This window comes from Pseudonaja textilis, chromosome 7 (assembly GCF_049901715.1).
Source record: "Pseudonaja textilis isolate UNSWEBS1 chromosome 7, rPseTex1.2, whole genome shotgun sequence".
NCBI classification, from domain to species: domain Eukaryota; kingdom Metazoa; phylum Chordata; class Lepidosauria; order Squamata; family Elapidae; genus Pseudonaja; species Pseudonaja textilis.
The window spans coordinates 47,871,140-47,889,680 of record NC_141996.1 but is presented as its reverse complement, the minus strand read 5'-3'; positions in this window follow the sequence as shown (position 1 = coordinate 47,889,680).

Here is an 18,541-nt window from a genome sequence, read left to right as displayed (position 1 = left end):
CTGGAACTTTTCATTTTTGGTTCACACAGTAAGTACATTGTTGTGAGATAGGAACAGAAAAAAAAAAGTCATTGTGGAACAAATTAATTAATTTAGGCGCTTAAGATGTAAAATCGTTAAGTATTTTATATACATTCACAAAGAGGTAATCATCCCAAAATCTATCTAGATCTCAGCGATTGCACTGGCTTTGAATATTTACTGTGCCATAATATGTCAAGAAAAAAGTCTTGTATAGCATACAGTCTAATGCATTGTTAAATTATTCTTTTTCATTACACTAAAGTACTATTTGAATTTTCTACATTGGAAAAGTAAATAATTTCTCCATCATAATTTATATCCCATTATTATTTCCTATACTGCTTCCCAACCAATTTCTTTCAAGGCAGACTTTCCCATACTGGTGCCACCTACCTGCCTGGAAGGTTGCAAAGGAAAGTCACAAGTAGGAAGTGGAATGGCTATTATTCGATCTCAAAGCAGATTCCACAAGGATCCAACACGAGTGATTTAGAGAAGTGTTTCTCAACCTCAGCAATTTTAAGACTTCAGCTCCCAGAATTATTCAGCTTAAAGTTACTGAGGTTGACAAACACTGATTTAGAGAATCACCCAATCATCATTGTGCCAATAGAAATCTTGTACTTACAATAAAGATTGATTGCATTAAAAAATGCTAAATCTTAGGAAAGATAGTTTGATGTAGTGATTCAAGTGCTGGTATAGAAATCAGAAGATTTTGAGTTTTAATCCTGCCTTGGGCATGAAAGTTAGCAGGGTACATTTGGGCCCATCATTCTCTTTCAGCCCAACTCTCCACAGTATTGTTATCGAGTGCAAAATAGGAGGAGGAAGGAGTGTTATGTATGTTCACTGCTTTGCTTACTTATAAAATAATAAAATCTGGAAAATAGTTAATAAATCAATCCTGACTGGCTCAAGGTTGACTCAGCCTTCCCTCCTTCCAAGGTCAGTAAAATGAGGACCCAGATTGTTGGGAGCAATATGGTGACTCTGTAAACTGTTCAGAGAGGGCTGTAAAGCACTGGGAAGTGGCATACAAGTCTAATAGATAGTGGTAAGTGCTATATTTCCTGAACCTGAACAGTTATTGCCCTGATGTTTGTTCCATTTTCTATTTTCATCCCTAGATTGCAGCATCTTATAACTTCTGCTTAGGTTCTGTTATTTTTATTTGTTTTGATAGTTCTTACGCTACTTTGATATTTTTGGCTATCTTTCTACATAGCATTTCTAGATTTACATGAACAAAATTGCAGTAGGAGTGCTTGAACATAAAAAAGTCAAAGCTCTTTTTAATACATATAAATAATCTCTATTCAGTAAGGTGACAAGAAAGAAGGATATACTTAGTGAAGGAATATGCTGATATGCTGATTTAGCTCCAAACTCTTTTATTTTAAACAATGAGCCATGAATCAGGGACCAGACAGAAGTTAATTAATACTGTTCATCAATGTTGGGTGTCCAACATTGTCAACTTTTGACTTGTGGGTTTCAACTCCCAGAATTCCCCAGCCAATCATAGTGGTTGAAGAATTCTGGGAGTTGAAGTCCACAAGTGTTAAAGTTGTCAGGATTGGATATCCCTGCTTTATAATATTTTTACAATAACTTCCCATTATACTCGTCTTATATGAACCCAAGCAGCCTGCCAAATACATTAATATTTTATGAATTTAATAAGCTACTTTGCAACTCAGCATCAGAAATTTCTCAAGGGAACTATCTTCTTTTGGGTAATGATCCTTCTTTAGTATATTATTATTATTTTTAGTGTAACAATCATGTCACAACCATTGTAGGATATTTTATAATTGAGCTAATAATTGAGCATAATTGAGCAAATGCTGGAGTTTCTGTCCACTGTAACTACAATTTTTTAACTTGCTAGGTTTTTTTTGCAGCTCTAATGAATCCCCCCCCCCAACTACTAATTTCAGATTACTACTAAGCTGCTAGAGAGGGTTTTTTTTTTTTTGTAATTTGGATTCAGTTCTCCATTCCTAAGATGTCTTCTATAGGATATATCCAGGGGTGGGATTCAATTTTTTTAACAACCGGTTCTGTGGGCATGGCTTAGTTGGTGGGCGTGGCCAACTCAATATCACTCACATCAAGACACGCATCTCCTTGCCTGGCCTCTCATGACCGTGGGGATACTATAACAGTTGTAAGTGTGGAAAATGGTCATGTCACTTTTTTCAGTGCCATTGTAACTTTGAATGGTCACTCCACACAAGCAAAGTACCAGAAAAGGAGGGAAAAAAAAAACTCCAGAGACGTTCCTGAGGCAGGAAGTCTAGTCCTGCCAAGAAAGTAATAAGGATTAACGGAGAGGCAGTTTCTGTAAGCAACACCAGAATGTTTCCTTCCTGCCTTCCTTATAGGATTAGGCCAGTAATTTCTTCTAACAACCAGTTCTCCGAAGTGCTTAGAATGTTAACAACCAGTTCTAGCGAATAGGTGCAAACTGGTAGAATCCCACTCCTGGATATATCAATATATTATTTATTATATTGAAAAAATAGGTTGACAAGCTTTACTGGTATTATCAATGTTTATTTGCAGAAACAATAAAAGGTTCATGACAGTTCCCAACTTCTGAAACTTTATACCAACATATATAGCTAATTTCCTGTGGGTTTTTTTAATGCACCAGATACATTTTCCATGTATACACGTGTGAATGTGTCACAGGTTCTTTTTTTAACTGAACCCAGTTATACTGACCCACATACAACAGAGATATAAAAATTATGGATCTTGGAGAAGTGGTTTCTTTATACTTCCCTAAAAGGATTGGGAAGATGTATTATTTTGTAAAAACAAACATATAAAAAAACAATATATGAATGTTTCCTGTATTCTATTCTATTGATGCTCTGTACTATTACCATAATAATTACTCTTACAGTATAACTATTCTTCAAATGCTGTGTGACTATGGTAATGCTTATGCTCCAGTCTATAATAGAGGTACCCAATCTCCAGGCCATGGCCTGGAAATGGGCTATGTGAGTGGCAGGAGAATGTGCATGGGAAGCTCCTTTTGTGTGGGCGGCTGACACATGCTCCGACTGCTTGCACAAATGGAGCTGTGCATGTATGTCGACTTCCCTGCAACTCACATGAAACCATCCCCATCCCACAACTACTGCTGCCACCAGTCTGCAAAGCCAGAAAGGTTGGGGACCACTGGTCTATACTATTACTATTAAATATACTATACTTTATATATTCAATTACTATCACCTATTATTCTACTACAATTACCTATACGGTCTGCTCTATAGGATTACTAGTATATATAATGTTTCTTTCTTAAACTTGTTCTAAGACCCCTTTGTCTGAGATTTCTTCTTTTTCTATTAATGGCCAAGCTTATAGAAATCTCATACCTTTTCTATGTTGTGCTTTGCTGTGCTGTACTCCTATACATCTTTTCTTCTCCATTGGACTGTCTTCTTTTTCTGAAAAAAAAACTCCACTTTATTTTATTCTGCTGCTATACTCTGCTGGTTTGATTTGTCCAAAACATATATTCTCCATTCTCCTTTCATCTCCCCAATGCTTTTGTCAAGGTTGCAGCTTTATTGACAGCTCTGGCCTGCTGATGCTAGAGAGAAGGCTCAAATGGGAAGAGAAGAAGGGAGCCTGCAATTTTACTAAAAAGCTTACCCTTCCATAGTATGTTTGCACAATAAACAAATGTTTTGTCTGTATCTACAGTTATCTACATATGTCACATTAAATATGCTAAATTGAATGCTGATTTGATGATAAAAGTGGCTTTTTCTGCAAAAGAGATACAAAACACAACTATGGTAGAATTTTCCTTGAAAATCTTATGCAAATAAGCTCCACTGAATGTGAGACAAGAAAATACAAATACTTTTTAATATCAATATTGCACCTGTGTGTGGCTTAATAATCATGATAAAGAACATATCCGAAGTATCAAACCTCTGTTATGTATTCCATTTGGTGTTGATTTTCTAAGACTTGCTTGATTTATTTATTGGTTTGTAAAAGGCTGCTGTTCGTTGTGCAAACACAGTTCAGTTAAACTACTGCAAATCACTGCTGTCAGATCTTATCTAGCATGTGAGTAGCCTTGACTATGGCTTTTTTATGATACTGTAAAAGCTGAGTCACAAGAAAAGCATGAGTTTATGGACTTTTCTCCATTAAAGTGAAAATGTAGAGTTTTTATTGGTCTTTAGGCACAGATTATTAATGCCATAATGAGAGTAAGGAGTATTAAATGCAAATTTGCAAAGCTCCAAAGAGCTTTATTAAGGTAAGCAACACTTTTATTGAGCTAGTCTTTTAATGAAAATCTGGCTAAGTAAATCTAGATGGAGACCACCACAGATGTTGTCTCATGCTTTCTCAATGAGCAAAAGACATAATGACAGGGATGATGGGCAAACTTCAGTGCACCTCTTCTTCAAAGCTACTCCCTCCTCATTTATGGAATGTACAGTGTTAAACAGAAAGTTTCATTTCTGTCTTTGCTTGCGGAACCAAGAGCTATAGTGTGATATACTTGCAATCCAAAAGCACTCATGGAAGAACTTGCCAGATACTGCATATAAATATGATTTAATTTAGTTTAAAATTGGATTTGAAATCAACAAAAGATTCACTGAATGTACTTTCTAATCGATGCTTACTTTATTAAAACTATATCTGTTTCCCCAGATATCCACATTGGTAGTCTTCTGTTCAGGAAACATGTGGTTTAATAGAGTTTGTGACTTTAATTTGCATTACTTCTGTCTGCTACATAGTTAATTTCCTGTCATTGTCAGCTTTGGAAAGCATATTAGCACCAGAAGCTTCTATGCTGCCACATTCCTGTGCCTGGGAAATTAGGAGGGGGGATTTTGTAGAGTGGTTGTAGTTAGACATAATAACATTCTTCTTTACAGTCAAAGTCATGTTATTCCTGCACCTGGAGGAGGAGTGGTTTAAGGGATGTCTCAAGTTGGAATGGAGGATGATTGGGCCATGTGATGGAGTTTGGGCAGGGATGGATTTTGTGATTTTTAATTATTGGAGGAAAACTCGGAACTCTTAGATTTGGCATCTCTAATGAAATGGAACTTTGAAAAAATGCCTGTCTCAGAGTTTTGGCATTGAAGTTTGTTTTTCTGGAACACTAATAGTCACCCTGATAAAATCTGCTGATTTTATCAGAAGAAATAAACCATCATGACACATTTACATGGATGACATATAACTATTTATACCTGACAATCCAATCATGCACATTTAGTCTATTTGCTATTTTTAAGCATAAATGAAAAAGGGCCAATTAATACTTTTATGAATAGGGAAAACACATAATAAAAGGAAAGAAAGGAAAAGTGAAAAGTGAAAAAGAACCTCACTGAAATTATGAGTACTAAACAAAAACAAGGCATTTATATTTTTCACAACAATAATTTAAATAGACTTTTGGCCTTCACATATCTGTGCATAACACACCATGCAGAACATTTACTTTAAGCATTTTTCTCTGGCTCACTAAAGGCATCTGCATGCCTGAACAATATAAACTGAGAACAGAAGAACTCAGAAGCAATTTCTTTAAACAGGAAAGCATTTTGGGGAGCATTGCTTCATGGATCACATATGCTGTTTCCCACTTTACTTTCTCTCACATCCACATCTGCAAATTCTCTTTTGATAGCTACACAGAAGTGCATATTCTAAGCAAAATACGCATAGAGTTGCCATCAAATAATCTTTGTGATATTTTTTTTTAATTTAAGTTTTTATTGGTTTTTAAAAACAAACATAAACAAACAAACATAAAAACATCGAGCCATCTTCCATATGTATACATACAGTGTGCCGGTTGGTTTACAAATTGTTTTGTGCTTCCATTTTGTAGTCTTCAATTACAATGCATATAATCTCATATTTTCAATCAAAAATTAAATACCTTAGTATCATTATTAATCAATCATTTGATTATACTTCTATTCATGTTTTACAAGATAATCATAATTTACTGTTTGTTTTATAACAGTTCATATTATCATCCCAAATCTATCCTAAAATCATTTTGTAGATATAATAAGAAAGAAATACATCTTTATATATTTATTATTTTCTAAAAGTCTACATATTTCATTACTGTATTTTATTGCCTAACCATTGATAGAATAGATCCCAAAGTTTATAAAATTGTTTATCCTCTTGTTCTCTAATTTCAAATGTCAATCTACTCATTTCAGCACATTCCAATACTTTTTTAATGATTTCCTCCTGTGATGGTGTTTTCTCATTTTTCCAGTTTTTGGCAAATACAATCCTAGCCACTGTTAATAAATTTACAATCATATATTTCAAGTCTTTACTATATATTTCAGGTAAAATTCCCAATAAAAATCTGGTTTCAAGTCTATAAAAATCTCTGGTTTCAAGTCTATATGTTTTTTTTGCCATTTTTTCCAACCACATGTGGATTTTAGTCCAGTATTTTTTAGCATCCACACAAGTCCATCACATATGGTAATATGAGCCAGGTGTCTGATGACATTTCCAACACTTTTCGGATTTATTCTTGAACATTCTTGCTATTCTTGTCAGGGGGAAATGCCACCTGTAAAACATCTTACACAAATTTTCTTTATATGCTGTTGGCATTGTCATTTTATAATTTTGAGACCACAATTTTTGCCATTTCTCTAAATCAATCCCATATCCAAAATTCTTCCTCCAAGCAATTATAGTTTCTTTAACTTGTTCTTCTTCTAATTTAATTTCTAATAAATATCCATACAATTTTTAAATCACCTTTTCATCAGTACCTGTCAAAATCTTATCTAAATCAGTCAATTTATCATAGAGACCTTCCATTTTAGAATCTTTATCATACCTTGAATGTATTTGCGCATATGAAAACCAATTCATCTTTATACCTCGTTCCTCTAGTTTTTGTATAGATTTAAGTTCACCCTTTTCATTGAATATTTCACCATATCTAACTGTTTGCTCCTTTTTGTATCTTATAGGATAAGAAAATGCTTCAATAGTCAATAGCCAGACTGGAATTTTCAAATAACATTGTCTTTTAATCTTCTCCCAGTTTAACCACAGAGACTCCTGTATATAATGTCTTCTAAAATACCCCTGTGTTTTAGTTCCTTTATACCATAAAAAAGCATGCCACCCCAACAACAGATCATGTCCTCCTAATGTCAACAATCTAGTATTTCTTAATGTTATCCATTCCTTAGCCCACATCAGATTTGTAGCTTGATAATACAACTCCCAATTAGGCAAACCAAATCCTCCTCTAATTTTAGCATCTTGCAAAAGTTTTAACTTTATTCTTGCTTTCTTACCTTGCCATATATATTTCAACACAATTTTCTTTAAATCTTCAAAGTAATCTTTTCCAAGCCTAATTGGAATTGTTTGAAACAAATGTAAAATTCTGGGTAATATATTCATCTTGATTGTTGATATTCTCCCTATTAATGACAGTTGTAAATTTTCCCATTTCGCTAAATCTAGCGCTATCTGCTGTTTAAGTTTGATATAATTATTCTCTTTTAGTGTACTACATCTTGCTGTCAAGTACATCCCCAAGTATTTGATCTTATTCGTGACCTGAATTTTCAATAGGTCTGCCCGTTCTTCCTTTTGTCGTGATAGCATATTCTTTGTCAAGATCTTTGTCTTATCTTTATTTATTTTCAAACCAGCCACCTTTCCATATGTCCCTATCTTTTCTATCAATTTTGGTGCTGTTTCTAGAGGGTCTTCTAAGATGAAAACCAGATCATCCGCAAATGCTTGCAGCTTAAATTCTTCCTTTTTGATTTTCATTCCTTTTATATTCTTTTCATCTCTAATATTTCTGTTTAGCACTTCCAAAGTTAACAAACAACAAAGGTGATAGTGGGCACCCCTGTCTTGTTCCTTTTCTTATATTGATAGAGTCTGTCAGTTCTCCCTCTATCATTACCTTTGCCGTTTGCTTATGATATATATCTTCTATTGCTTGAATAAATTTTCTAGCAAAGCCCATCTGTTCCAGCAGTAACAACATGAATCGCCAATTCACATTATCAAATGCCCTCGGTGTATTTAGAAATATCAGAGCCATTTGTTTTTCAGGATGTGCCTCGCAGTATTCCAAGGTGTCCAAGATTATTCTCATATTATCTTTAATTTGTCTCTTTGGCAGAAACCCATTTTGATCAGGATGAATAAAATTATTTAGATATTTTTTAAGTCTTTCTGCCAATATTGAAGCAAAGATTTTATAATCTGCATTTAGTAGAGAAATGGGTCTATAGTTCTTAATTTGTAATGGATTGGCCTCCTCTTTTGGAATAAGTGTAATATAGGCTTCTGACCATGATTTGGGTATCTTCTTCTTTAACATAACTTCATTCATAACTTCTAGCAATGGAAGATTCAGCGATTCTTGTAATGTTTAGTAAAATTCTGCCAGAAGTCCATCTGGGCCTGGTGCCTTTCCATTATTTTGCTTCTTGAGTGCTTCAGTTAACTCCATCATCATTATATTGCTTTCTAACAATTTTTCAGTCTCTTTAGGTATCTGAGGTAAATTAGCATTCTGTAAGTACTGCTTAACTCTTTCCTCATCAATATTCTCCTGCATATATAATTTCCCATAGAAGTCTCGAATGATTTCCTTCTTCTCTTTGCCACCACGGCAATCTTGGCCTTGGTCATCTATTAATTGCAATATTTTCCTTGATTCTTTCTCCTTTCTCAATTTGTATGCTAACCATCTACCTGGTTTGTTTGCATCTTCAAAGTAGATCTGTTTAGCACCCCTAATTTTCTGTGCTAATTCTTCTTTTTCTATTTGACCCATTTTCAAGTCTTTTATGCTCATCCTCTAGGGCCTTAGAGGCTAGCCTTTTCATAGTATTCCTTTTCCTTGTACAGTCTATTATCAAGCTTCTGATATATGCCTTCATTGTATCCCATATATTCTGAATTGATGCATCTTCTTTTTTGCTTTCTCTAAAGAAAAAAGCCAATTCTTTCTTCATCCACTGTGTGAAGTCTTTTTCCTTTAAAATAGGATTATTTAACGTCCAACTAGATCTTCTTTTTTGTCCTTTCCATTTAATTGTTATTGGATTGTGATCTGCCCAAGTACTTGTTTCAATATTTATTTCTTGAATATTAGATATTAATTCTGTTGACATCCATATCATATCTATTCTGGACCATGATAAATGTCTATTTGAGTAGAAGGTGTATTGTTTAGTTTTAGCATTTCTTTCTCTCCATGTATCTTTTAGGTTTATTTCATCTACCATTTTAAAGAAAGATTTAGGGAGAGTCTTTCTGTTTTGCTTTATAATTTTCTGTGCTGTATAGTCCAATTTATTGTCTACAATTCCATTAAAATCTCCCATCATAACTATATTAGCATAGTCCAGTTCAATTATTTTCATATGTAATTTTTTGTAGAATTCTTCTTGTTTGTCATTCGGGGCATAGATTCCAATCAGGAGTGTTTTTGTATTATTGTCCATTATTTCCACCATTAGTATTCTTCCATCATCATTGGTATAAATCAATTTTGGTGTGATAGTCTCCTTAATATATAAAACCACTCCTCTTTTCTTACATTGTATCAAGGAAGTAAATATTTTCCCTAGTTTTGGCTCTATCAACAATTGTTTAAATTGTTTTTTAATATGTACTTCTTGTAGACAAATTATATCAAATTTTAATTTCTCTAATTTATGAAAGGTTTTCCTTCTTTTAACGGCTGAGTTAAGACCATTTATATTAATTGTAATCAGTTTTTTCTCTTCCATGGTTTTATTTTGTAGTTAGGTTTAGCAGCTCTCATAGATCTTGGTTCATGTTGTTCTTTGGCTTCCACCTTTCCACCTACTGCACCTTCTTCTTTTTCAATCGCCATTTGGCAGTTCTCTTGAAATTCAGTTAGTGAGATTTCTTTTTCTGCCTCTTCCTCTTTCCCTCCAAAAAATTCTGTATAAAATAATTCTGCTTTCTCAATTGAGTCAATTCTGTGTCTCTGTTCTTGCCATGTGAACATTAAACCTTCTGGAATCAGCCATCTATAATTCACCTCTTTTTAAAGTAGCATTTTAGTCAGGAATCGGTATTCTCTTCTCATCTCTCTCACTCTTCTGGATATTTGTTTCAAGACCACAATCTCCTTGTCTTTATATTTCAATGTTTTCTCTTTTGCCACTTGCAATATTTGTGTTTTAATGGCTTTCTTTGTAAATCTAATGTGAACCTCTCTTGGTAAGCTATTTCTCATTGCTTATCTTGTGAAAACTCGATAGACCTCATCTATTCCATCCATCATCTTCTCTTCAGTTATTTCCAAAGCTTCAGCCAATATTTCTCTCATTATCTCAGCTAGATTTTGTCCTTTTTCTTCCTCTATGTTTTGGAATCTAAGGTAGAATTCTGATCTATCCATCTCCCATCTCAACATACCACTTTTGTCTTGTTCAACCTCTGTTAATCTATTATCAATATCTCCAATCTTCTTGTCTCTTTGTTTATCTTCTTCAATTTTTTGGAATCTCTCATCATACTTCAACATCATTTGTTGGATGTTCTCCACTTTTTCATCAGTTTTCCCTGTTCTTTGTTCAATGTTCTCTGTTCTTTGTTCAATGTTCTCTGTTCTTTGTTCAATGTTCTTTATTCTCTTTTCAATATTCTCTGATCTTGCTTGAATATTTTGAATTCCTTGCATAATCATCTGCAGAGTCACTTTTTCTTGTTCTTTTTCTTGCTTTAACATTGTCTGTATTGAACGTTGTCCTCCAGATGGTGGAGAGGCGGAAGTAGAAGTTGAAGTACCAGGAGCTGTTAGTTTCCTACTCATTTTAAGCAATTCAAAACCTTAATCCAATTGTGAAATAACCAATTGTAGTTCGAAATAAAAATAGTAGAAAAAAGAAGCCAAATAGTAATGATAATAAAAAAAGAAGAAAAAAAGGGAGGACTAAAATTCTTCAGGTTCTTCAACACCTTAATCCAATTGAGAGGACTCAAATAGAAAAGAGTGCATAAAAATAAACCAGAAAGATAGATGAAAAAACAAAAATATCAGGAAAGGAGAAAAAAAGGCTATTACTAAAGCTTTCCCTTTAAAATAAAAAGCAAGTGTAGAGATTGGTCTTCCAAAGAAAAACAAAGCCAAGCTCCAACAAAGCCAAAGATCCAAATAGCTATTGCAAAAAAAAAAAAAAAAAGATAAAATGAAATAAAATAAAGCTGGTGAGGAGGGATAGCACAACTTAGAAAAAGTAAAAAGAGCACACTGCACTTTGTTTAATTATCCAAGGCTCTTGTTATAACTCTCTTCTCCAGAGACTTATCACTTTTTCTTTTCCTATAAGCTGATAGAAACCCAGAAGAGCACCTGCAATAATACTCTCCCATGCTCTTCCCTCTATCTTATCAAACAGGCAGTGTCCTTGAAAAAAAGTCTCAATTCTTTCTCAGTTTTGTATGGTCAAAGGAAAAGTAGAGTATTTCCAAGCCTCTAGTTGGCAGTGTTACAAAGTTTCTTTAGCTTTCACTTTCCCCCTCCTTTTCCGGCAGAGTATAGTAAGAATTAGTTAAAAAAGGAAGAAAATATTTTTTTAAAAAAAAGACTAAAAGGGAGTCTCTGGCTTAATATACTATAAAATCAAAAAGGGGAAAGAAAAGAGTAGATAAAAAAAAGAAAGAAAGGAAAAAACCAGTCCAGTTTCAAAATATAGTATCATCAGCAATAAGAAAAAAAAAATTACTTTGACATTCCTGTTTAAAATCGCTGCTTATTCACTTCTGTCAAAAAACTTTTACAGATTCTTTCTTTCCCTTAGGGTGTCCTCTCAAATCTTTAAATAAAGAAAAGTTCTCACCAAACCGGCACACTTTCTCTTTCATTCTCTTTTGTTTCGGAGCTGTCCTAACTTCAGCAGCTTTAATGGCTGCCTCTTTGCCGCTGGCAAAAAGAGCTTCTCCTGGATCTACCAAGGACTTTGCAATATCCCTGGGATTGACAGGATGCACTCTTTACATTCACCATCTCTTCGGGATGGTTTAGATCCACTTGGACCGTCCAGGAGCAAGATATCAGCAGCGATCTCAGACTTCCAAGATTGTATGCTGTATCGTCGTGACGCCAGCTCCACCCCTCTTTGTGGTATTTTTGTTTCAAAGAAACCAGCCTCATTTGTTCTAACTGATTTAATCTCATACATCTGAATGATAGCGAGAAGAAATTCGTATACTTTTTTTGCTGTCTTCCCACCAAGCAGGAAAAAAAAATGATTTTTTGTTTTTTAAGCTTTTATTTACATTGGAAATATTCACTGGTAATAGCTTGATGGATTCCTTCTTGCCATAGTTAGCAGAAATGAGATGGAAATCACTTTGCCAAGTAAAAGCAGCTACATATTTAAGAACAAATACTAAAAATAATTTGACATGAGCAGATACCTCAAACCAATTCAGCAGCGGAAAATAAAAGACAGTTGGAAGATCGAACCCCTCATCAAAGACAAGAGAGTAAAGTATCTTGATCAGCACATCCTCACCTTCTCAATCTGTGTGGCCTTCAGCTGCTGAGAAAAAAGACAGTTTAAAAAAGAGTGACCTAGAACTGCCAAAATGTTTTGTGCCCTTTTCTAGGCATTCCTATTTGGCTTCTGTTTGTCTAAGCTTCTTTGCTGAGCACTTACAGTACTTACTAGTGCAAAACAATTGAAATGGTCTGCAGGCTTATATTTTATTGGTGTGATAATTAGGGTTAGACCCTTAGGTTTGGACTCCTATCAGGGAAGCTGGTAGAAGGCTTAATTGTAATTCACAGTTTGTAGTAATTAAATGATTTGCTTAGTGCTGCAATGTAAAATTGTTTCAGTTCAGCATAGGTTTCTAGAACTATTATTCTATGTGCAACAAAGCTTTCATTCTTTACTTTTGCAGAATAAAGGGAAGAATGGGACTGAATCCCAATATAATTGAAACAGCAGGATATCTTGTTAGAGGTAGAGGATAGATAACTAGCCCAGAGAGGATTAACAGAAATACCTTCCTGACTACTTTGGAATAGGATAAGTGTTTCTTTAACATGGACATGGCTATTCTATTTATTTATTCATTGTGATTAATGTAGATCATGTAGGCCAGGGGTGTCAAACTCGATTTCATTGAGGGCCTCATTAGGGTTGTGTTTGACTTTGAGGTCTGGGTGGGTGTAGCTAGGCTGGGTGTGGCCAGCTCGACATCACACGTGTTGGGGATGCCTGTGTGACCCGAGCACTCTGCCAGTGAAAACAAAGCTTGGGAGGCTGCAATGGCCTCCTGTGAGCCTCTGCCAGAAAAAATGGAACTCAGGACCTCCCTAGCTCCGTTTTCACTGGCAGAGGGTTGCAGGAGGTCATCACAGCCTCCCAAGCTCTGTTTTCATTGGCAGAGGCAACCATGGGCCAGTCCTCTTTTTCCAGGCCAGCCCTGTGGGCCAGATCCAAGCAGCCTGCGGGCTGGTTCCAGCCCATGGGTCTTGAGTTTAATACCCCTGATGTAGACTCATTTGTTTAGCACCTTGCAATAAAATTATTATCACTGATGTGACACCTGCTTAACTCAATGATACTATGAAGTAAATAATACAAGAGAAGCAATAAAAAAATGAAAAGCCATGGCAATTCTCAAGGAAAAGAAGTTTATATTGGGAAGTTTCATGGACTCTGAAAGGCCACACATTTTTCATCCTTCGACATGACATTATATTCTAAAGTCTCCTTTTTGCTGTTTTTGAATGGATCAAAGTGATCTCTTAATTGTTCCTCAAAGTTGGTTAAAATTGGCACTTAGCATGAGATTAAAATGGCCTTTTTTTTGTAATCATCTAAAAAATGCATGTTTGTTTTTTAACAAATGGTAAAAATCAATTTCTTGAAATTTTGGCTGTTTTCAAGTTATTCCTGCTTGAAAATTTCCAGTTTTATGTATGATCCAAAAGCATATATTAAAACATAGCGAATTAGTGTGTTTGAGATAACACTCTCTGTTTGGTTCAGAATTACGTACATATCTTTTTGTCCTTTCCACACAAATTGAATATCAAGGAATAGTTTTGGCTCTCTGAGTAGAAAGTATGCTAAGTGCTAATGCAGGGGTCTCTACCCTTGGCAACTTTAAGACTTGTGGACTTCAACTCCCAGAATTCCTTTGCTGTCTGAGGAATTCTGGGAGTTGAAGTCCACAAGTCTTAAAGTTGCCAAGGTTGGAGACCCCTGTGCTAATGGATGGGTTTTTAGGAATCAACGACATATAAATGTCCAAGTTTAAAATGCGTGCAAACTAATAACGTAAGAGGTACCTACAACAAAGATGTATAAAGATGTATCATTATAAACATCAGTTATAATATGAATGAGTCAATAAGGTTAATATTGTCAAATCCATGGCAATAAATGAACATAGAGTGGGATAAGAGAATAAAAAATGATCAGATTTTTAGCAAATGCGCTTGTTTCAGCACATTTCTTTTGAACCTAAAGGTTTACAAAATAGTCACAGGAAATATGAAACAATGAATATTGTAAATATTTTAATTCTGAACTCTTGAGTTATAAAAATAATTTTATGAATATTTCTACTGGATCAAAATGTATTATTTCCATAGTTTAGTTTTGACAAGTTAGGCCTATAGAAATCTGATTAAAGGTGATTAAATTTAATATTAAACAGCTAAAGTTCATAGCTGCATATAAGTGCAGTATAGAAATTGAGAGTGGTGAATGTTAGTACAATGGCCAAGAAACTGCAAATAGAACTAGCAGGAAAACTAAAAAGATAATTTCAAAGCATTCTCTGCTGTATACTGTCAAGTCTTGATTTCAAGTCCAAATCAACACCAGTAAATAAGATCAAATGGTCAGGGATGTTGTAGGCCATGAGTTAAGCTCTTATCTTAATATGAAGATATACTACCTATGACAAATGACCTTTTCCATTTTGTAGGACTGAGGCTAGAATCCTTTATATACACCTTCTAGACATATCCACTTGAGGACTAAGCACCAATTCTCAAGCAGCTATAAGCCTTCATGATCCCATGACACTGGGAATTTCTATCAAGTGAGCTTTGTGATGTAACGAGAGGTGTAGGAACACATTTATTTTCTTTTCCTGCAACAAGATAGCTCTGCGGAATTTGTAACTGATCCATTTCTCTGTTTGATTGAAGTTTTATCTCACTTCTAGTAGATCTTTTAAAACAAATGCTAGCTTTATTTGTTGGCAGTAAAAATGACAGTTCGCATCTGTTGCGTCCTTCTATTCCACCTGGAAAAAGTACAAAATTGTTTGATCTTTTTATTTCTGTTTCCCCTCCCACCTTTTAGAGTGGAATGTGTATGATTTTGCTAATTTTACAAAGAAGAAATGATGGTAGGCAGGAAATGGTCCTAATAATGAGTTCCTGCTGCTGAAAAGTGGGCATTTTGTTTAAAACATCTCCTTTTCAACTGCCACTATAACTTATCATCATTAATAGCATGGGAAAAATATGAGACTGCATTACAGATGACATTTGTATCTTGTCTTATTCACATCTTTCAGTGGAATTTGAATATTACAGAAATTACAGGATAGCATGACATAAAGGCTTACACTGTTACAAAAATGCTCAGGTATGTGAGGGTATTTTTCTTCTTCTTCGTACTGTTCAACACACAGCATGTGCTGAAAACAAGAATGGGGCCCGCCAGCAATTAATTTCATTTCCTTTTTTTGTAAAGCAGAGGGAAGTTTATTTTTTGTTGTGCCAGGATATGAAGCAGCATAGGTGAAGCTCTGATAGAATGACTTTTGGGGGCCTATTCTTATTAGCCGGCTGGCAGGAGAACCTGATTAGCTCATTGTCTTCTCAGCATGTTCTCAGCATTCTGGTATCAGCAGGCAAGAAGACAATCAGCAGGAATACTTCAAACTGCTTTGGAGGGATTAGGAGTGGAAATGGTGGACTTGTAAATGGAATGTGTGGAGCTGTAACACGGGATGGAGTGGAAGGGAAGAATACTGACATTGTAATTCTTGTTTGCATTGATGTCTCAGACATTATCTAGATTGTGTTGGACTACAGCTCCCATAATTCCAAGCAACAATGTATAGAGATGGGTGGTTTATATTCCAATACCATCTGGGTTACCAAAGGGTAGCAACCATTGCTATGCATCTTTCTGCCATTCATTCAGCCAAAATTCAAAGCACTCTAAATTGCAATGGATCTTTTTACTGGATAATATTGTATCCTTGCCAACATTCATGTAGATTTAATGACTGTTGTTCATATTTTTGTAAAAATACCTCCCTATCTCATACATGGATTTATTTTCTTTTTCAAAAACAAAAAGCTTTTAAACTATCATGCTATAATCCACATGTTTCTCTCTAGCAAAATAGTCTTTTAATATTTAAGATCATGCAATGAACACATCAGGCAGAAAAGAGGCTGAATTATTTAAGCTAATTTATCTAAAAGGAAAAAAAAACTTCCACTGCAGGACTTCCATCTGTCTATAATGGTAAATAGCCACCACCTGCTTCCTGTAAATGGTGGGGTAAGATTATTACTCAGTAAATGTCACAATTTCCATTTCAACAACCCCCTCTACTTTCAGCTGTCTTCCCTTCCACCAACAAAATAATAAATCACCTGCTACTATGGTCAGTATCATTCCCCCATCTGAGTAATAATGATGGGAATAGAGAATGGGGGTGGGGGGGGGGAGGAAATCCCACACTTGTGTTGCTTTCTTTTATATAGCAGTGAATCTAGATGATAAAAGGGCAATAGATAATCATTGCCTAGATTGTTCTTCTTGGGCATAAAAAAGTCAATTGAGACTCCAGCCTGTCAGGCTATGATATCATACCAGTTGCAGCTTCCTACTGTTGTGTTAATTTCAATGTGTGTAAAGGGAACTCTTATGTTTTGAACAATATTTCACTTTTGAAACAGGGTGAAGTCAGAATTTTCAGTAAAAGAAAGCACTAACATTCTTTTTGACTGTTAAATGGGAATCACATGATCTGTTTAATCTCTGCAAGTATTTTAAGTCATACCTGAAATATTGTTTGTGAACCTAGTAGCCATAAAATACTTTATGCAAAAAGTGTGCTCTGTAATATTAAGGAGATTATAACTTTATTTCTTTTAAACCAATTCAGATGTACTCTGTTGATTTTTCCAGTCATTCTCTCTGGCTCATTGTGAGCAATTCATAGGTCACAGGTTCTTTTTTTAACTATATCCAATTGTGCTGACCCAGACACAAAAGAGACATAAAAATCATTATTAATATTTTAAGGTATGAACATTTTCTGAAAACAATTCCATTGCAAAATAACTTGAAGTAGAATATATGTTTTTTTTCAATTTAAGAATCTGAGTATTTTACTATCCTGTAGAGCAGGGGTCCTCAACACCTGGACCACAGACCAGTACCAATCTGTGGTCTGTTAGGAACTGGGCTGGAGGTGGGCAGTGGTGGAGTGAGTGAAACCAAAACCACCCCCAATCCAGATCTGTGGAAAAATTATCTTCCGTGAAACTGGTCCCTGGTACCAAAAAACAGCTGCAGATCACTGCTATAGAGAATAAAATAGCTTTTTAAAAAGGGTACTTTATATTACTTTTTAATAAGACAAAATAGTCCTTGATAAAAAATACCAAATTACATCATTATGGTACTCGTTTTTGTTAACAATAATAGAGTTTTCAATTAGGGGGAGGAAATAGTCAATTTCAGCAATCTTGGTTAGAAATAGCTCCAAAGAATCATTAACACAGGACACAGGGACCACAAGTCACTTCCCTTCTTAAGTTAAGAATACATTATTCTAATGCAATACCAAATGTATTGAAGAATAATCTGATGTTACATTTAATATGTAATCCTAATAGCATTGTGAGTACATGATGATTGAAGAAACTGTTACATTGTGGTGAATCATCTATATAGTACTTATTAATATTTGGAAAACACTTTGATTTTTTTATCTATTTCTATACAGTAAATTCATTGGCAGTTAGTACTAAAATGCTCACATTTCGTTTCATTAATATTATATTTTTATCCCAGGGTTAAAAGAGAAAATCCATTCAAGACTGTGAACATACCTAATAATCCTTCCTCTTCCTATTTTTTCCACAACAACAACAACCCTGTGCGGTGACTTGGGCTGAGAAAGATTCTTAGTGCTTAAGGCAGGACAAGAACTCAGTCTCCTAGTTTCTAGGCCAGCACTTTAGCAACTTCACCAAACTACCTCTCAAATTAGAAATATATAATTTATTTTTAAGGCAACTTCACTGTAATGTAAGCTTTTTAGGGCATCAGTGGAGGGCAAATGGAAAAATAGACAAGAGAGAGAAGAATGGGCAAAAATCAGAGGTATAAAATTGTAAAGAAATTGTGGAAAAATACAGTCACACGGAAAGATTAAA